The following is a 20030-nucleotide window of genomic DNA, read 5'->3' as shown; positions in this document are numbered from 1 at the left end:
CCCTTTAGTATGTTGAGACATGTTGAGTCTACAGGAAACAGCCCTTTAGTATGTTGAGACATGTAGAGTCTACAGGAAACAGCCCTTTAGTATGTTGAGACATGTAGAGTCTACAGGAAACAGCCCTTTAGTATGTTGAGACATGTAGTCTACAGGAAACAGCCCTTTAGTATGTTGAGACATGTAGAGTGTACAGGAAACAGCCTTTTAGTATGTTGAGACATGTAGAGTCTACAGGAAACAGCCCTTTAGTATGTTGAGACATGTAGAGTCTACAGGAAACAGCCCTTTAGTATGTTGAGACATGTAGAGTCTACAGGAAACAGCCCTTTAGTATGTTGAGACATGTAGAGTCTACAGGAAACAACCCTTTAGTATGTTGAGACATGTAGAGTCTACAGGAAACAGCCCTTTAGTATGTTGAGACATGTTGAGTCTACAGGAAACAGCTCTTTAGTATGTTGAGACATGTAGAGTCTACAGGAAACAGCCCTTTAGTATGTTGAGACATGTAGAGTCTACAGGAAACAGTCCTTTAGTATGTTGAGACATGTAGTCTACAGGAAACAGCCCTTTAGTATGTTGAGACATGTAGAGTCTACAGGAAACAGCCCTTTAGTATGTTGAGACATGTATAGTCTACAGGAAACAGCCCTTTAGTATGTTGAGACATGTAGAGTCTACAGGAAACAGTCCTTTAGTATGTTGAGACATGTAGAGTCTACAGGAAACAACCCTTTAGTATGTTGAGACATGTAGAGTCTACAGGAAACAGCCCTTTAGTATGTTGAGACATGTAGAGTCTACAGGAAACAGCCCTTTAGTATGTTGAGACATGTAGAGTCTACAGGAAACAGCCCTTTAGTATGTTGAGACATGTAGAGTCCAAAGGAAACAGCCCTTTAGTATGTTGAGACATGTAGAGTCTACAGGAAACAGCCCTTTAGTATGTTGAGACATGTAGAGTCTACAGGAAACAGCCCTTTAGTATGTTGAGACATGTTGAGTCTACAGGAAACAGCCCTTTAATATGTTGAGACATGTAGAGTCTACAGGAAACAGCCCTTTAGTATGTTGAGACATGTAGAGTCTACAGGAAACAGCCCTTTAGTATGTTGAGACATGCAGAGTCTACAGAAAACAGCCCTTTAGTATGTTGAGACATGTAGAGTCTACACTAGATAGCCCTTTAGTATGTTGAGACATGTAGAGTCTACAGGAAACAGCCCTTTAGTATGTTGAGACATGTAGAGTCTACAGGAAACAGCCCTTTAGTATGTTGAGACATGTTGAGTCTACAGGAAACAGCCCTTTAGTATGTTGAGACATGTAGAGTCTACAGGAAACAGCCCTTTAGTATGTTGAGACATGTAGAGTCTACAGGAAACAGCCTTTTAGTATGTTGAGACATGTAGTCTACAGGAAACAGCCCTTTAGTATGTTGAGACATGTAGAGTCTACAGGAAACAGCCCTTTAGTATGTTGAGACATGTAGAGTCTACAGGAAACAGCCCTTTAGTATGTTGAGACATGCAGAGTCTACAGGAAACAGCCCTTTAGTATGTTGAGACATGTAGAGTCTACACTAGATAGCCCTTTAGTATGTTGAGGCATGTAGAGTCTACAGGAAACAGCCCTTTAGTATGTTGAGACCAGTTGAGTCTACAGGAAACAGCCCTTTAGTATGTTGAGACATGTAGAGTCTACAGGAAACAGCCCTTTAGTATGTTGAGACATGTAGAGTCTACAGGAAACAGCCCTTTAGTATGTTGAGCCATGTAGAGTCTACAGGAGATAGCCCTTTAGTATGTTGAGACATGTAGAGTCTACAGGAAACAGCCCTTTAGTATGTTGAGACATGTGGAGTCTACAGGAAACAGCCCTTTAGTATGTTGAGACATGTAGAGTCTACAGGAAACAGCCCTTTAGTATGTTGAGACATGTAAAGTCTACAGGAAACAGCCCTTTAGTATGTTGAGACATGTAGAGTCTACAGGAAACAGCCCTTTAGTATGTTGAGACATGTAGAGTCTACAGGAGATAGCCCTTTTAGTATGTTGAGACATGTAGAGTCTACAGTAAACAGCCCTTTAGTATGTTGAGACATGTAGAGTCTACAGGAAACAGCCCTTTAGTATGTTGAGACATGTAGAGTCTACAGTAAACAGCCCTTTAGTATGTTGAGACATGTAGAGTCTACAGGAAACAGCCCTTTAGTATGTTGAGACATGTAGAGTCTACAGGAAACAGCCCTTTAGTATGTTGAGACATGTAGAGTCTACAGGAAACAGCCCTTTAGTATGTTGAGACATGTAGAGTCTACAGGAAACAGCCCTTTAGTATGTTGAGACATGTAGAGTCTACAGGAAACAGCCCTTTAGTATGTTGAGACATGTAGAGTCTACAGGAAACAGCCCTTTAGTATGTTGAGCCATGTAGAGTCTACAGGAGATAGCCCTTTAGTATGTTGAGACATGTAGAGTCTACAGGAAACAGCCCTTTAGTATGTTGAGACATGTAGAGTCTACAGGAAACAGCCCTTTAGTATGTTGAGACATGTAGAGTCTACAGTAAACAGCCCTTTAGTATGTTGAGACATGTAGAGTCTACAGGAAACAGCCCTTTAGTATGTTGAGACATGTAGAGTCTACAGGAAACAGCCCTTTAGTATGTTGAGACATGTAGAGTCTACAGGAAACAGCCCTTTAGTATGTTGAGACATGTTGAGTCTACAGGAAACAGCCCTTTAGTATGTTGAGACATGTAGAGTCTACAGGAAACAGCCCTTTAGTATGTTGAGACATGTAGAGTCTACAGGAAACAGCCCTTTAGTATGTTGAGACATGTAGTCTACAGGAAACAGCCCTTTAGTATGTTGAGACATGTAGAGTGTACAGGAAACAGCCTTTTAGTATGTTGAGACATGTAGAGTCTACAGGAAACAGCCCTTTAGTATGTTGAGACATGTAGAGTCTACAGGAAACAGCCCTTTAGTATGTTGAGACATGTAGAGTCTACAGGAAACAGCCCTTTAGTATGTTGAGACATGTAGAGTCTACAGGAAACAACCCTTTAGTATGTTGAGACATGTAGAGTCTACAGGAAACAGCCCTTTAGTATGTTGAGACATGTTGAGTCTACAGGAAACAGCTCTTTAGTATGTTGAGACATGTAGAGTCTACAGGAAACAGTCCTTTAGTATGTTGAGACATGTAGTCTACAGGAAACAGCCCTTTAGTATGTTGAGACATGTAGAGTCTACAGGAAACAGCCCTTTAGTATGTTGAGACATGTAGAGTCTACAGGAAACAGCCCTTTAGTATGTTGAGACATGTAGAGTCTACAGGAAACAGTCCTTTAGTATGTTGAGACATGTAGAGTCTACAGGAAACAGCCCTTTAGTATGTTGAGACATGTAGAGTCTACAGGAAACAGCCCTTTAGTATGTTGAGACATGTAGAGTCTACAGGAAACAGCCCTTTAGTATGTTGAGACATGTAGAGTCTACAGGAAACTGCCCTTTAGTATGTTGAGACATGTAGAGTCTACAGGAAACAGCCCTTTAGTATGTTGAGACATGTAGAGTGTACAGGAAACAGCCTTTTAGTATGTTGAGACATGTAGAGTCTACAGGAAACAGCCCTTTAGTATGTTGAGACATGTAGAGTCTACAGGAAACAGCCCTTTAGTATGTTGAGACATGTAGAGTCTACAGGAAACAGCCCTTTAGTATGTTGAGACATGTAGAGTCTACAGGAAACAGCCCTTTAGTATGTTGAGACATGCAGAGTCTACAGGAAACAGCCCTTTAGTATGTTGAGACATGTAGAGTCTACAGGAAACAGCCCTTTAGTATATTGAGACATGTAGAGTCTACAGGAAACAGCTCTTTAGTATGTTGAGACATGTAGAGTCTACAGGAAACAGCCCTTTAGTATGTTGAGACATGTAGTCTACAGGAAACAGCCCTTTAGTATGTTGAGACATGTAGAGTCTACAGGAAACAGCCCTTTAGTATGTTGAGACATGTAGAGTCTACAGGAAACAGTCCTTTAGTATGTTGAGACATGTAGATCTACAGGAAACAGCCCTTTAGTATGTTGAGACATGTAGAGTCTACAGGAAACAGCCCTTTAGTATGTTGAGACATGTAGAGTCTACAGGAAACAGCCCTTTAGTATGTTGAGACATGTAGAGTCTACAGGAAACTGCCCTTTAGTATGTTGAGACATGTAGAGTCTACAGGAAACAGCCATTTAGTATGTTGAGACATGTAGAGTCTACAGGAAACAGCCCTTTAGTATGTTGAGACATGTAGAGTCTACAGGAAACAGCCCTTTAGTATGTTGAGACATGTAGAGTCTACAGGAAACAGCCCTTTAGTATGTTGAGACATGTAGAGTCTACAGGAAACAGCCCTTTAGTATGTTGAGACATGTAGAGTCTACAGGAAACAGCCCTTTAGTATGTTGAGACATGCAGAGTCTACAGGAAACAGCCCTTTAGTATGTTGAGACATGTAGAGTCTACAGGAAACAGCCCTTTAGTATATTGAGACATGTAGAGTCTACAGGAAACAGCCATTTAGTATGTTGAGACATGTAGAGTCTACAGGAAACAGCCCTTTAGTATGTTGAGACATGTAGAGTCTACAGGAAACAGCCCTTTAGTATGTTGAGACATGTAGAGTCTACAGGAAACAGCCCTTTAGTATGTTGAGACATGTAGAGTCCACAGGAATCAGCCCTTTAGTATGTTGAGACATGTAGTCTACAGGAAACAGCCCTTTAGTATGTTGAGACATGTATAGTCTACAGGAAACAGCCCTTTAGTATGTTGAGACATGTAGAGTCTACAGGAAACAGCCCTTTAGTACGTTGAGACATGTAGAGTCTACAGGAAACAGCCCTTTAGTATGTTGAGACATGTAGAGTCTACAGGAAACAGCCCTTTAGTATGTTGAGACATGTAGAGTCTACAGGAAACAGCCCTTTAGTATGTTGAGACATGTAGAGTCTACAGGAAACAGCCCTTTAGTATGTTGAGACATGTAGAGTCTACAGGAAACAGCCCTTTAGTATGTTGAGACATGTAGAGTCTACAGGAAACAGCCCTTTAGTATGTTGAGACATGTAGAGTCTACAGGAAACAGCCCTTTAGTATGTTGAGACATGTAGAGTCTACAGGAAACAGCCCTTTAGTATGTTGAGACATGTAGAGTCTACAGGAAACAGCCCTTTAGTATGTTGAGACATGTAGAGTCTACAGGAAACAGCCCTTTAGTATGTTGAGACATGTAGAGTCTACAGGAAACAGCCCTTTAGTATGTTGAGACATGTAGAGTCTACAGGAAACAGCCCTTTAGTATGTTGAGACATGTAGAGTCTACAGGAAACAGCCCTTTAGTATGTTGAGACATGTAGAGTCTACAGGAAACAGCCCTTTAGTATGTTGAGACATGTAGAGTCTACAGGAAACAGCCCTTTAGTATGTTGAGACATGTAGAGTCTACAGGAAACAGCCCTTTAGTATGTTGAGACATGTAGAGTCTACAGGAAACAGCCCTTTAGTATGTTGAGACATGTAGAGTCTACAGGAAACAGCCCTTTAGTATGTTGAGACATGTAGAGTCTACAGGAAACAGCCCTTTAGTATGTTGAGACATGTAGAGTCTACAGGAAACAGCCCTTTAGTATGTTGAGACATGTAGAGTCTACAGGAAACAGCCCTTTAGTATGTTGAGACATGTAGAGTCTACAGGAAACAGCCCTTTAGTATGTTGAGACATGTAGAGTCTACAGGAAACAGCCCTTTAGTATGTTGAGACATGTAGAGTCTACAGGAAACAGCCCTTTAGTATGTTGAGACATGTAGAGTCTACAGGAAACAGCCCTTTAGTATGTTGAGACATGTAGAGTCTACAGGAAACAGCCCTTTAGTATGTTGAGACATGTAGAGTCTACAGGAAACAGCCCTTTAGTATGTTGAGACATGTAGAGTCTACAGGAAACAGCCCTTTAGTATGTTGAGACATGTAGAGTCTACAGGAAACAGCCCTTTAGTATGTTGAGACATGTAGAGTCTACAGGAAACAGCCCTTTAGTATGTTGAGACATGTAGAGTCTACAGGAAACAGCCCTTTAGTATGTTGAGACATGTAGAGTCTACAGGAAACAGCCCTTTAGTATGTTGAGACATGTAGAGTCTACAGGAAACAGCCCTTTAGTATGTTGAGACATGTAGAGTCTACAGGAAACAGCCCTTTAGTATGTTGAGACATGTAGAGTCTACAGGAAACAGCCCTTTAGTATGTTGAGACATGTAGAGTCTACAGGAAACAGCCCTTTAGTATGTTGAGACATGTAGAGTCTACAGGAAACAGCCCTTTAGTATGTTGAGACATGTAGAGTCTACAGGAAACAGCCCTTTAGTATGTTGAGACATGTAGAGTCTACAGGAAACAGCCCTTTAGTATGTTGAGACATGTAGAGTCTACAGGAAACAGCCCTTTAGTATGTTGAGACATGTAGAGTCTACAGGAAACAGCCCTTTAGTATGTTGAGACATGTAGAGTCTACAGGAAACAGCCCTTTAGTATGTTGAGACATGTAGAGTCTACAGGAAACAGCCCTTTAGTATGTTGAGACATGTAGAGTCTACAGGAAACAGCCCTTTAGTATGTTGAGACATGTAGAGTCTACAGGAAACAGCCCTTTAGTATGTTGAGACATGTAGAGTCTACAGGAAACAGCCCTTTAGTATGTTGAGACATGTAGAGTCTACAGGAAACAGCCCTTTAGTATGTTGAGACATGTAGAGTCTACAGGAAACAGCCCTTTAGTATGTTGAGACATGTAGAGTCTACAGGAAACAGCCCTTTAGTATGTTGAGACATGTAGAGTCTACAGGAAACAGCCCTTTAGTATGTTGAGACATGTAGAGTCTACAGGAAACAGCCCTTTAGTATGTTGAGACATGTAGAGTCTACAGGAAACAGCCCTTTAGTATGTTGAGACATGTAGAGTCTACAGGAAACAGCCCTTTAGTATGTTGAGACATGTAGAGTCTACAGGAAACAGCCCTTTAGTATGTTGAGACATGTAGAGTCTACAGGAAACAGCCCTTTAGTATGTTGAGACATGTAGAGTCTACAGGAAACAGCCCTTTAGTATGTTGAGACATGTAGAGTCTACAGGAAACAGCCCTTTAGTATGTTGAGACATGTAGAGTCTACAGGAAACAGCCCTTTAGTATGTTGAGACATGTAGAGTCTACAGGAAACAGCCCTTTAGTATGTTGAGACATGTAGAGTCTACAGGAAACAGCCCTTTAGTATGTTGAGACATGTAGAGTCTACAGGAAACAGCCCTTTAGTATGTTGAGACATGTAGAGTCTACAGGAAACAGCCCTTTAGTATGTTGAGACATGTAGAGTCTACAGGAAACAGCCCTTTAGTATGTTGAGACATGTAGAGTCTACAGGAAACAGCCCTTTAGTATGTTGAGACATGTAGAGTCTACAGGAAACAGCCCTTTAGTATGTTGAGACATGTAGAGTCTACAGGAAACAGCCCTTTAGTATGTTGAGACATGTAGAGTCTACAGGAAACAGCCCTTTAGTATGTTGAGACATGTAGAGTCTACAGGAAACAGCCCTTTAGTATGTTGAGACATGTAGAGTCTACAGGAAACAGCCCTTTAGTATGTTGAGACATGTAGAGTCTACAGGAAACAGCCCTTTAGTATGTTGAGACATGTAGAGTCTACAGGAAACAGCCCTTTAGTATGTTGAGACATGTAGAGTCTACAGGAAACAGCCCTTTAGTATGTTGAGACATGTAGAGTCTACAGGAAACAGCCCTTTAGTATGTTGAGACATGTAGAGTCTACAGGAAACAGCCCTTTAGTATGTTGAGACATGTAGAGTCTACAGGAAACAGCCCTTTAGTATGTTGAGACATGTAGAGTCTACAGGAAACAGCCCTTTAGTATGTTGAGACATGTAGAGTCTACAGGAAACAGCCCTTTAGTATGTTGAGACATGTAGAGTCTACAGGAAACAGCCCTTTAGTATGTTGAGACATGTAGAGTCTACAGGAAACAGCCCTTTAGTATGTTGAGACATGTAGAGTCTACAGGAAACAGCCCTTTAGTATGTTGAGACATGTAGAGTCCACAGGAAACAGCCCTTTAGTATGTTGAGACATGTAGAGTCTACAGGAAACAGCCCTTTAGTATGTTGAGACATGTAGAGTCTACAGGAAACAGCCCTTTAGTATGTTGAGACATGTAGAGTCTACAGGAAACAGCCCTTTAGTATGTTGAGACATGTAGAGTCTACAGGAAACAGCCCTTTAGTATGTTGAGACATGTAGAGTCTACAGGAAACAGCCCTTTAGTATGTTGAGACATGTAGAGTCTACAGGAAACAGCCCTTTAGTATGTTGAGACATGTAGAGTCTACAGGAAACAGCCCTTTAGTATGTTGAGACATGTAGAGTCTACAGGAAACAGCCCTTTAGTATGTTGAGACATGTAGAGTCTACAGGAAACAGCCCTTTAGTATGTTGAGACATGTAGAGTCTACAGGAAACAGCCCTTTAGTATGTTGAGACATGTAGAGTCTACAGGAAACAGCCCTTTAGTATGTTGAGACATGTAGAGTCTACAGGAAACAGCCCTTTAGTATGTTGAGACATGTAGAGTCTACAGGAAACAGCCCTTTAGTATGTTGAGACATGTAGAGTCTACAGGAAACAGCCCTTTAGTATGTTGAGACATGTAGAGTCTACAGGAAACAGCCCTTTAGTATGTTGAGACATGTAGAGTCTACAGGAAACAGCCCTTTAGTATGTTGAGACATGTAGAGTCTACAGGAAACAGCCCTTTAGTATGTTGAGACATGTAGAGTCTACAGGAAACAGCCCTTTAGTATGTTGAGACATGTAGAGTCTACAGGAAACAGCCCTTTAGTATGTTGAGACATGTAGAGTCTACAGGAAACAGCCCTTTAGTATGTTGAGACATGTAGAGTCTACAGGAAACAGCCCTTTAGTATGTTGAGACATGTAGAGTCTACAGGAAACAGCCCTTTAGTATGTTGAGACATGTAGAGTCTACAGGAAACAGCCCTTTAGTATGTTGAGACATGTAGAGTCTACAGGAAACAGCCCTTTAGTATGTTGAGACATGTAGAGTCTACAGGAAACAGCCCTTTAGTATGTTGAGACATGTAGAGTCTACAGGAAACAGCCCTTTAGTATGTTGAGACATGTAGAGTCTACAGGAAACAGCCCTTTAGTATGTTGAGACATGTAGAGTCTACAGGAAACAGCCCTTTAGTATGTTGAGACATGTAGAGTCTACAGGAAACAGCCCTTTAGTATGTTGAGACATGTAGAGTCTACAGGAAACAGCCCTTTAGTATGTTGAGACATGTAGAGTCTACAGGAAACAGCCCTTTAGTATGTTGAGACATGTAGAGTCTACAGGAAACAGCCCTTTAGTATGTTGAGACATGTAGAGTCTACAGGAAACAGCCCTTTAGTATGTTGAGACATGTAGAGTCTACAGGAAACAGCCCTTTAGTATGTTGAGACATGTAGAGTCTACAGGAAACAGCCCTTTAGTATGTTGAGACATGTAGAGTCTACAGGAAACAGCCCTTTAGTATGTTGAGACATGTAGAGTCTACAGGAAACAGCCCTTTAGTATGTTGAGACATGTAGAGTCTACAGGAAACAGCCCTTTAGTATGTTGAGACATGTAGAGTCTACAGGAAACAGCCCTTTAGTATGTTGAGACATGTAGAGTCTACAGGAAACAGCCCTTTAGTATGTTGAGACATGTAGAGTCTACAGGAAACAGCCCTTTAGTATGTTGAGACATGTAGAGTCTACAGGAAACAGCCCTTTAGTATGTTGAGACATGTAGAGTCTACAGGAAACAGCCCTTTAGTATGTTGAGACATGTAGAGTCTACAGGAAACAGCCCTTTAGTATGTTGAGACATGTAGAGTCTACAGGAAACAGCCCTTTAGTATGTTGAGACATGTAGAGTCTACAGGAAACAGCCCTTTAGTATGTTGAGACATGTAGAGTCTACAGGAAACAGCCCTTTAGTATGTTGAGACATGTAGAGTCTACAGGAAACAGCCCTTTAGTATGTTGAGACATGTAGAGTCTACAGGAAACAGCCCTTTAGTATGTTGAGACATGTAGAGTCTACAGGAAACAGCCCTTTAGTATGTTGAGACATGTAGAGTCTACAGGAAACAGCCCTTTAGTATGTTGAGACATGTAGAGTCTACAGGAAACAGCCCTTTAGTATGTTGAGACATGTAGAGTCTACAGGAAACAGCCCTTTAGTATGTTGAGACATGTAGAGTCTACAGGAAACAGCCCTTTAGTATGTTGAGACATGTAGAGTCTACAGGAAACAGCCCTTTAGTATGTTGAGACATGTAGAGTCTACAGGAGATAGCCCTTTAGTATGTTGAGACATGTAGAGTCTACAGGAAACAGCCCTTTAGTATGTTGAGACATGTAGAGTCTACAGGAAACAGCCCTTTAGTATGTTGAGACATGTAGAGTCTACAGGAAACAGCCCTTTAGTATGTTGAGACATGTAGAGTCTACAGGAAACAGCCCTTTAGTATGTTGAGACATGTAGAGTCCACAGGAAACAGCCCTTTAGTATGTTGAGACATGTAGAGTCTACAGGAAACAGCCCTTTAGTATGTTGAGACATGTAGAGTCTACAGGAAACAGCCCTTTAGTATGTTGAGACATGTAGAGTCTACAGGAAACAGCCCTTTAGTATGTTGAGACATGTAGAGTCTACAGGAAACAGCCCTTTAGTATGTTGAGACATGTAGAGTCTACAGGAAACAGCCCTTTAGTATGTTGAGACATGTAGAGTCTACAGGAAACAGCCCTTTAGTATGTTGAGACATGTAGAGTCTACAGGAAACAGCCCTTTAGTATGTTGAGACATGTAGAGTCTACAGGAAACAGCCCTTTAGTATGTTGAGACATGTAGAGTCTACAGGAAACAGCCCTTTAGTATGTTGAGACATGTAGAGTCTACAGGAAACAGCCCTTTAGTATGTTGAGACATGTAGAGTCTACAGGAAACAGCCCTTTAGTATGTTGAGACATGTAGAGTCTACAGGAAACAGCCCTTTAGTATGTTGAGACATGTAGAGTCTACAGGAAACAGCCCTTTAGTATGTTGAGACATGTAGAGTCTACAGGAAACAGCCCTTTAGTATGTTGAGACATGTAGAGTCTACAGGAAACAGCCCTTTAGTATGTTGAGACATGTAGAGTCTACAGGAAACAGCCCTTTAGTATGTTGAGACATGTAGAGTCTACAGGAAACAGCCCTTTAGTATGTTGAGACATGTAGAGTCTACAGGAAACAGCCCTTTAGTATGTTGAGACATGTAGAGTCTACAGGAAACAGCCCTTTAGTATGTTGAGACATGTAGAGTCTACAGGAAACAGCCCTTTAGTATGTTGAGACATGTAGAGTCTACAGGAAACAGCCCTTTAGTATGTTGAGACATGTAGAGTCCACAGGAAACAGCCCTTTAGTATGTTGAGACATGTAGAGTCTACAGGAAACAGCCCTTTAGTATGTTGAGACATGTAGAGTCTACAGGAAACAGCCCTTTAGTATGTTGAGACATGTAGAGTCTACAGGAAACAGCCCTTTAGTATGTTGAGACATGTAGAGTCTACAGGAAACAGCCCTTTAGTATGTTGAGACATGTAGAGTCTACAGGAAACAGCCCTTTAGTATGTTGAGACATGTAGAGTCTACAGGAAACAGCCCTTTAGTATGTTGAGACATGTAGAGTCTACAGGAAACAGCCCTTTAGTATGTTGAGACATGTAGAGTCTACAGGAAACAGCCCTTTAGTATGTTGAGACATGTAGAGTCTACAGGAAACAGCCCTTTAGTATGTTGAGACATGTAGAGTCTACAGGAAACAGCCCTTTAGTATGTTGAGACATGTAGAGTCTACAGGAAACAGCCCTTTAGTATGTTGAGACATGTAGAGTCTACAGGAAACAGCCCTTTAGTATGTTGAGACATGTAGAGTCTACAGGAAACAGCCCTTTAGTATGTTGAGACATGTAGAGTCTACAGGAAACAGCCCTTTAGTATGTTGAGACATGTAGAGTCTACAGGAAACAGCCCTTTAGTATGTTGAGACATGTAGAGTCTACAGGAAACAGCCCTTTAGTATGTTGAGACATGTAGAGTCTACAGGAAACAGCCCTTTAGTATGTTGAGACATGTAGAGTCTACAGGAAACAGCCCTTTAGTATGTTGAGACATGTAGAGTCTACAGGAAACAGCCCTTTAGTATGTTGAGACATGTAGAGTCTACAGGAAACAGCCCTTTAGTATGTTGAGACATGTAGAGTCTACAGGAAACAGCCCTTTAGTATGTTGAGACATGTAGAGTCTACAGGAAACAGCCCTTTAGTATGTTGAGACATGTAGAGTCTACAGGAAACAGCCCTTTAGTATGTTGAGACATGTAGAGTCTACAGGAAACAGCCCTTTAGTATGTTGAGACATGTAGAGTCTACAGGAAACAGCCCTTTAGTATGTTGAGACATGTAGAGTCTACAGGAAACAGCCCTTTAGTATGTTGAGACATGTAGAGTCTACAGGAAACAGCCCTTTAGTATGTTGAGACATGTAGAGTCTACAGGAAACAGCCCTTTAGTATGTTGAGACATGTAGAGTCTACAGGAAACAGCCCTTTAGTATGTTGAGACATGTAGAGTCTACAGGAAACAGCCCTTTAGTATGTTGAGACATGTAGAGTCTACAGGAAACAGCCCTTTAGTATGTTGAGACATGTAGAGTCTACAGGAAACAGCCCTTTAGTATGTTGAGACATGTAGAGTCTACAGGAAACAGCCCTTTAGTATGTTGAGACATGTAGAGTCTACAGGAAACAGCCCTTTAGTATGTTGAGACATGTAGAGTCTACAGGAAACAGCCCTTTAGTATGTTGAGACATGTAGAGTCTACAGGAAACAGCCCTTTAGTATGTTGAGACATGTAGAGTCTACAGGAAACAGCCCTTTAGTATGTTGAGACATGTAGAGTCTACAGGAAACAGCCCTTTAGTATGTTGAGACATGTAGAGTCTACAGGAAACAGCCCTTTAGTATGTTGAGACATGTAGAGTCTACAGGAAACAGCCCTTTAGTATGTTGAGACATGTAGAGTCTACAGGAAACAGCCCTTTAGTATGTTGAGACATGTAGAGTCTACAGGAAACAGCCCTTTAGTATGTTGAGACATGTAGAGTCTACAGGAAACAGCCCTTTAGTATGTTGAGACATGTAGAGTCTACAGGAAACAGCCCTTTAGTATGTTGAGACATGTAGAGTCTACAGGAAACAGCCCTTTAGTATGTTGAGACATGTAGAGTCTACAGGAAACAGCCCTTTAGTATGTTGAGACATGTAGAGTCTACAGGAAACAGCCCTTTAGTATGTTGAGACATGTAGAGTCTACAGGAAACAGCCCTTTAGTATGTTGAGACATGTAGAGTCTACAGGAAACAGCCCTTTAGTATGTTGAGACATGTAGAGTCTACAGGAAACAGCCCTTTAGTATGTTGAGACATGTAGAGTCTACAGGAAACAGCCCTTTAGTATGTTGAGACATGTAGAGTCTACAGGAAACAGCCCTTTAGTATGTTGAGACATGTAGAGTCTACAGGAAACAGCCCTTTAGTATGTTGAGACATGTAGAGTCTACAGGAAACAGCCCTTTAGTATGTTGAGACATGTAGAGTCTACAGGAAACAGCCCTTTAGTATGTTGAGACATGTAGAGTCTACAGGAAACAGCCCTTTAGTATGTTGAGACATGTAGAGTCTACAGGAAACAGCCCTTTAGTATGTTGAGACATGTAGAGTCTACAGGAAACAGCCCTTTAGTATGTTGAGACATGTAGAGTCTACAGGAAACAGCCCTTTAGTATGTTGAGACATGTAGAGTCTACAGGAAACAGCCCTTTAGTATGTTGAGACATGTAGAGTCTACAGGAAACAGCCCTTTAGTATGTTGAGACATGTAGAGTCTACAGGAAACAGCCCTTTAGTATGTTGAGACATGTAGAGTCTACAGGAAACAGCCCTTTAGTATGTTGAGACATGTAGAGTCTACAGGAAACAGCCCTTTAGTATGTTGAGACATGTAGAGTCTACAGGAAACAGCCCTTTAGTATGTTGAGACATGTAGAGTCTACAGGAAACAGCCCTTTAGTATGTTGAGACATGTAGAGTCTACAGGAAACAGCCCTTTAGTATGTTGAGACATGTAGAGTCTACAGGAAACAGCCCTTTAGTATGTTGAGACATGTAGAGTCTACAGGAAACAGCCCTTTAGTATGTTGAGACATGTAGAGTCTACAGGAAACAGCCCTTTAGTATGTTGAGACATGTAGAGTCTACAGGAAACAGCCCTTTAGTATGTTGAGACATGTAGAGTCTACAGGAAACAGCCCTTTAGTATGTTGAGACATGTAGAGTCTACAGGAAACAGCCCTTTAGTATGTTGAGACATGTAGAGTCTACAGGAGACAGCCCTTTAGTATGTTGAGACATGTAGAGTCTACAGGAAACAGCCCTTTAGTATGTTGAGACATGTAGAGTCTACAGGAAACAGCCCTTTAGTATGTTGAGACATGTAGAGTCTACAGGAAACAGCCCTTTAGTATGTTGAGACATGTAGAGTCTACAGGAAACAGCCCTTTAGTATGTTGAGACATGTAGAGTCTACAGGAAACAGCCCTTTAGTATGTTGAGACATGTAGAGTCTACAGGAAACAGCCCTTTAGTATGTTGAGACATGTAGAGTCTACAGGAAACAGCCCTTTAGTATGTTGAGACATGTAGAGTCTACAGGAAACAGCCCTTTAGTATGTTGAGACATGTAGAGTCTACAGGAAACAGCCCTTTAGTATGTTGAGACATGTAGAGTCTACAGGAAACAGCCCTTTAGTATGTTGAGACATGTAGAGTCTACAGGAAACAGCCCTTTAGTATGTTGAGACATGTAGAGTCTACAGGAAACAGCCCTTTAGTATGTTGAGACATGTAGAGTCTACAGGAAACAGCCCTTTAGTATGTTGAGACATGTAGAGTCTACAGGAAACAGCCCTTTAGTATGTTGAGACATGTAGAGTCTACAGGAAACAGCCCTTTAGTATGTTGAGACATGTAGAGTCTACAGGAAACAGCCCTTTAGTATGTTGAGACATGTAGAGTCTACAGGAAACAGCCCTTTAGTATGTTGAGACATGTAGAGTCTACAGGAAACAGCCCTTTAGTATGTTGAGACATGTAGAGTCTACAGGAAACAGCCCTTTAGTATGTTGAGACATGTAGAGTCTACAGGAAACAGCCCTTTAGTATGTTGAGACATGTAGAGTCTACAGGAAACAGCCCTTTAGTATGTTGAGACATGTAGAGTCTACAGGAAACAGCCCTTTAGTATGTTGAGACATGTAGAGTCTACAGGAAACAGCCCTTTAGTATGTTGAGACATGTAGAGTCTACAGGAAACAGCCCTTTAGTATGTTGAGACATGTAGAGTCTACAGGAAACAGCCCTTTAGTATGTTGAGACATGTAGAGTCTACAGGAAACAGCCCTTTAGTATGTTGAGACATGTAGAGTCTACAGGAAACAGCCCTTTAGTATGTTGAGACATGTAGAGTCTACAGGAAACAGCCCTTTAGTATGTTGAGACATGTAGAGTCTACAGGAAACAGCCCTTTAGTATGTTGAGACATGTAGAGTCTACAGGAAACAGCCCTTTAGTATGTTGAGACATGTAGAGTCTACAGGAAACAGCCCTTTAGTATGTTGAGACATGTAGAGTCTACAGGAAACAGCCCTTTAGTATGTTGAGACATGTAGAGTCTACAGGAAACAGCCCTTTAGTATGTTGAGACATGTAGAGTCTACAGGAAACAGCCCTTTAGTATGTTGAGACATGTAGAGTCTACAGGAAACAGCCCTTTAGTATGTTGAGACATGTAGAGTCTACAGGAAACAGCCCTTTAGTATGTTGAGACATGTAGAGTCTACAGGAAACAGCCCTTTAGTATGTTGAGACATGTAGAGTCTACAGGAAACAGCCCTTTAGTATGTTGAGACATGTAGAGTCTACAGGAAACAGCCCTTTAGTATGTTGAGACATGTAGAGTCTACAGGAAACAGCCCTTTAGTATGTTGAGACATGTAGAGTCTACAGGAAACAGCCCTTTAGTATGTTGAGACATGTAGAGTCTACAGGAAACAGCCCTTTAGTATGTTGAGACATGTAGAGTCTACAGGAAACAGCCCTTTAGTATGTTGAGACATGTAGAGTCTACAGGAAACAGCCCTTTAGTATGTTGAGACATGTAGAGTCTACAGGAAACAGCCCTTTAGTATGTTGAGACATGTAGAGTCTACAGGAAACAGCCCTTTAGTATGTTGAGACATGTAGAGTCTACAGGAAACAGCCCTTTAGTATGTTGAGACATGTAGAGTCTACAGGAAACAGCCCTTTAGTATGTTGAGACATGTAGAGTCTACAGGAAACAGCCCTTTAGTATGTTGAGACATGTAGAGTCTACAGGAAACAGCCCTTTAGTATGTTGAGACATGTAGAGTCTACAGGAAACAGCCCTTTAGTATGTTGAGACATGTAGAGTCTACAGGAAACAGCCCTTTAGTATGTTGAGACATGTAGAGTCTACAGGAAACAGCCCTTTAGTATGTTGAGACATGTAGAGTCTACAGGAAACAGCCCTTTAGTATGTTGAGACATGTAGAGTCTACAGGAAACAGCCCTTTAGTATGTTGAGACATGTAGAGTCTACAGGAAACAGCCCTTTAGTATGTTGAGACATGTAGAGTCTACAGGAAACAGCCCTTTAGTATGTTGAGACATGTAGAGTCTACAGGAAACAGCCCTTTAGTATGTTGAGACATGTAGAGTCTACAGGAAACAGCCCTTTAGTATGTTGAGACATGTAGAGTCTACAGGAAACAGCCCTTTAGTATGTTGAGACATGTAGAGTCTACAGGAAACAGCCCTTTAGTATGTTGAGACATGTAGAGTCTACAGGAAACAGCCCTTTAGTATGTTGAGACATGTAGAGTCTACAGGAAACAGCCCTTTAGTATGTTGAGACATGTAGAGTCTACAGGAAACAGCCCTTTAGTATGTTGAGACATGTAGAGTCTACAGGAAACAGCCCTTTAGTATGTTGAGACATGTAGAGTCTACAGGAAACAGCCCTTTAGTATGTTGAGACATGTAGAGTCTACAGGAAACAGCCCTTTAGTATGTTGAGACATGTAGAGTCTACAGGAAACAGCCCTTTAGTATGTTGAGACATGTAGAGTCTACAGGAAACAGCCCTTTAGTATGTTGAGACATGTAGAGTCTACAGGAAACAGCCCTTTAGTATGTTGAGACATGTAGAGTCTACAGGAAACAGCCCTTTAGTATGTTGAGACATGTAGAGTCTACAGGAAACAGCCCTTTAGTATGTTGAGACATGTAGAGTCTACAGGAAACAGCCCTTTAGTATGTTGAGACATGTAGAGTCTACAGGAAACAGCCCTTTAGTATGTTGAGACATGTAGAGTCTACAGGAAACAGCCCTTTAGTATGTTGAGACATGTAGAGTCTACAGGAAACAGCCCTTTAGTATGTTGAGACATGTAGAGTCTACAGGAAACAGCCCTTTAGTATGTTGAGACATGTAGAGTCTACAGGAAACAGCCCTTTAGTATGTTGAGACATGTAGAGTCTACAGGAAACAGCCCTTTAGTATGTTGAGACATGTAGAGTCTACAGGAAACAGCCCTTTAGTATGTTGAGACATGTAGAGTCTACAGGAAACAGCCCTTTAGTATGTTGAGACATGTAGAGTCTACAGGAAACAGCCCTTTAGTATGTTGAGACATGTAGAGTCCACAGGAAACAGCCCTTTAGTATGTTGAGACATGTAGAGTCTACAGGAAACAGCCCTTTAGTATGTTGAGACATGTAGATCTACAGGAAACAGCCCTTTAGTATGTTGAGACATGTAGAGTCTACAGGAAACAGCCCTTTAGTATGTTGAGACATGTAGAGTCTACAGGAAACAGCCCTTTAGTATGTTGAGACATGTAGAGTCTACAGGAAACAGCCCTTTAGTATGTTGAGACATGTAGAGTCTACAGGAAACAGCCCTTTAGTATGTTGAGACATGTAGAGTCTACAGGAAACAGCCCTTTAGTATGTTGAGACATGTAGAGTCTACAGGAAACAGCCCTTTAGTATGTTGAGACATGTAGAGTCTACAGGAAACAGCCCTTTAGTATGTTGAGACATGTAGAGTCTACAGGAAACAGCCCTTTAGTATGTTGAGACATGTAGAGTCTACAGGAAACAGCCCTTTAGTATGTTGAGACATGTAGAGTCTACAGGAAACAGCCCTTTAGTATGTTGAGACATGTAGAGTCTACAGGAAACAGCCCTTTAGTATGTTGAGACATGTAGAGTCTACAGGAAACAGCCCTTTAGTATGTTGAGACATGTAGAGTCTACAGGAAACAGCCCTTTAGTATGTTGAGACATGTAGAGTCTACAGGAAACAGCCCTTTAGTATGTTGAGACATGTAGAGTCTACAGGAAACAGCCCTTTAGTATGTTGAGACATGTAGAGTCTACAGGAAACAGCCCTTTAGTATGTTGAGACATGTAGAGTCTACAGGAAACAGCCCTTTAGTATGTTGAGACATGTAGAGTCTACAGGAAACAGCCCTTTAGTATGTTGAGACATGTAGAGTCTACAGGAAACAGCCCTTTAGTATGTTGAGACATGTAGAGTCTACAGGAAACAGCCCTTTAGTATGTTGAGACATGTAGAGTCTACAGGAAACAGCCCTTTAGTATGTTGAGACATGTAGAGTCTACAGGAAACAGCCCTTTAGTACGTTGAGACATGTAGAGTCCACAGGAAACAGCCCTTTAGTACGTTGAGACATGTAGAGTCTACAGGAAACAGCCCTTTAGTATGTTGAGACATGTAGAGTCTACAGTAAACAGCCCTTTAGTATGTTGAGACATGTAGAGTCTACAGGAAACAGCCCTTTAGTATGTTGAGACATGTAGAGTCTACAGGAAACAGCCCTTTAGTATGTTGAGACATGTAGAGTCTACAGGAAACAGCCCTTTAGTATGTTGAGACATGTAGAGTCTACAGGAAACAGCCCTTTAGTATGTTGAGACATGTAGAGTCTACAGGAAACAGCCCTTTAGTATGTTGAGACATGTAGAGTCTACAGGAAACAGCCCTTTAGTATGTTGAGACATGTAGAGTCTACAGGAAACAGCCCTTTAGTATGTTGAGACATGTAGAGTCTACAGGAAACAGCCCTTTAGTATGTTGAGACATGTAGAGTCTACAGGAAACAGCCCTTTAGTATGTTGAGACATGTAGAGTCTACAGGAAACAGCCCTTTAGTATGTTGAGACAAGTAGAGTCTACAGGAGATAGCCCTTTAGTATGTTGAGACATGTAGAGTCTACAGGAAACAGCCCTTTAGTATGTTGAGACATTTAGAGTCTACAGGAAACAGACATTTAGTATGTTGAGACATGTAGAGTCTACAGGAAACAGCCCTTTAGTATGTTGAGACATGTAGAGTCTACAGGAAACAGCCCTTTAGTATGTTGAGACATGTAGATTCCACAGGAAACAGCCCTTTAGTATGTTGAGACATGTAGAGTCTACAGGAAACAGCCCTTTAGTATGTTGAGACATGTAGAATCTACAGGAAACAGCCCTTTAGTATGTTGAGACATGTAGAGTCTACAGGAAACAGCCCTTTAGTATGTTGAGACATGTAGAGTCCACAGGAAACAGCCCTTTAGTATGTTGAGACATGTAGAGTCTACAGGAAACAGCCCTTTAGTATGTTGAGACATGTAGAGTCTACAGGAA

At 41.4% G+C, this 20030-nt stretch overlaps 1 protein-coding gene across 1 annotated transcript in view; it reads right to left on the bottom strand.

The window, feature by feature from the left end:
• The window catches only part of LOC129864856 (sodium/hydrogen exchanger 9B2-like), a 91473-nt gene that overhangs the window by 23497 nt on the left and 47946 nt on the right, over nucleotides 1–20030 (bottom strand). The window lies entirely within an intron of this gene.

This window comes from Salvelinus fontinalis, chromosome 11, assembly GCF_029448725.1.
Source record: "Salvelinus fontinalis isolate EN_2023a chromosome 11, ASM2944872v1, whole genome shotgun sequence".
Lineage (NCBI taxonomy): Eukaryota > Metazoa > Chordata > Actinopteri > Salmoniformes > Salmonidae > Salvelinus > Salvelinus fontinalis.
This window is presented reverse-complemented; position numbering and strand designations above follow the sequence as displayed.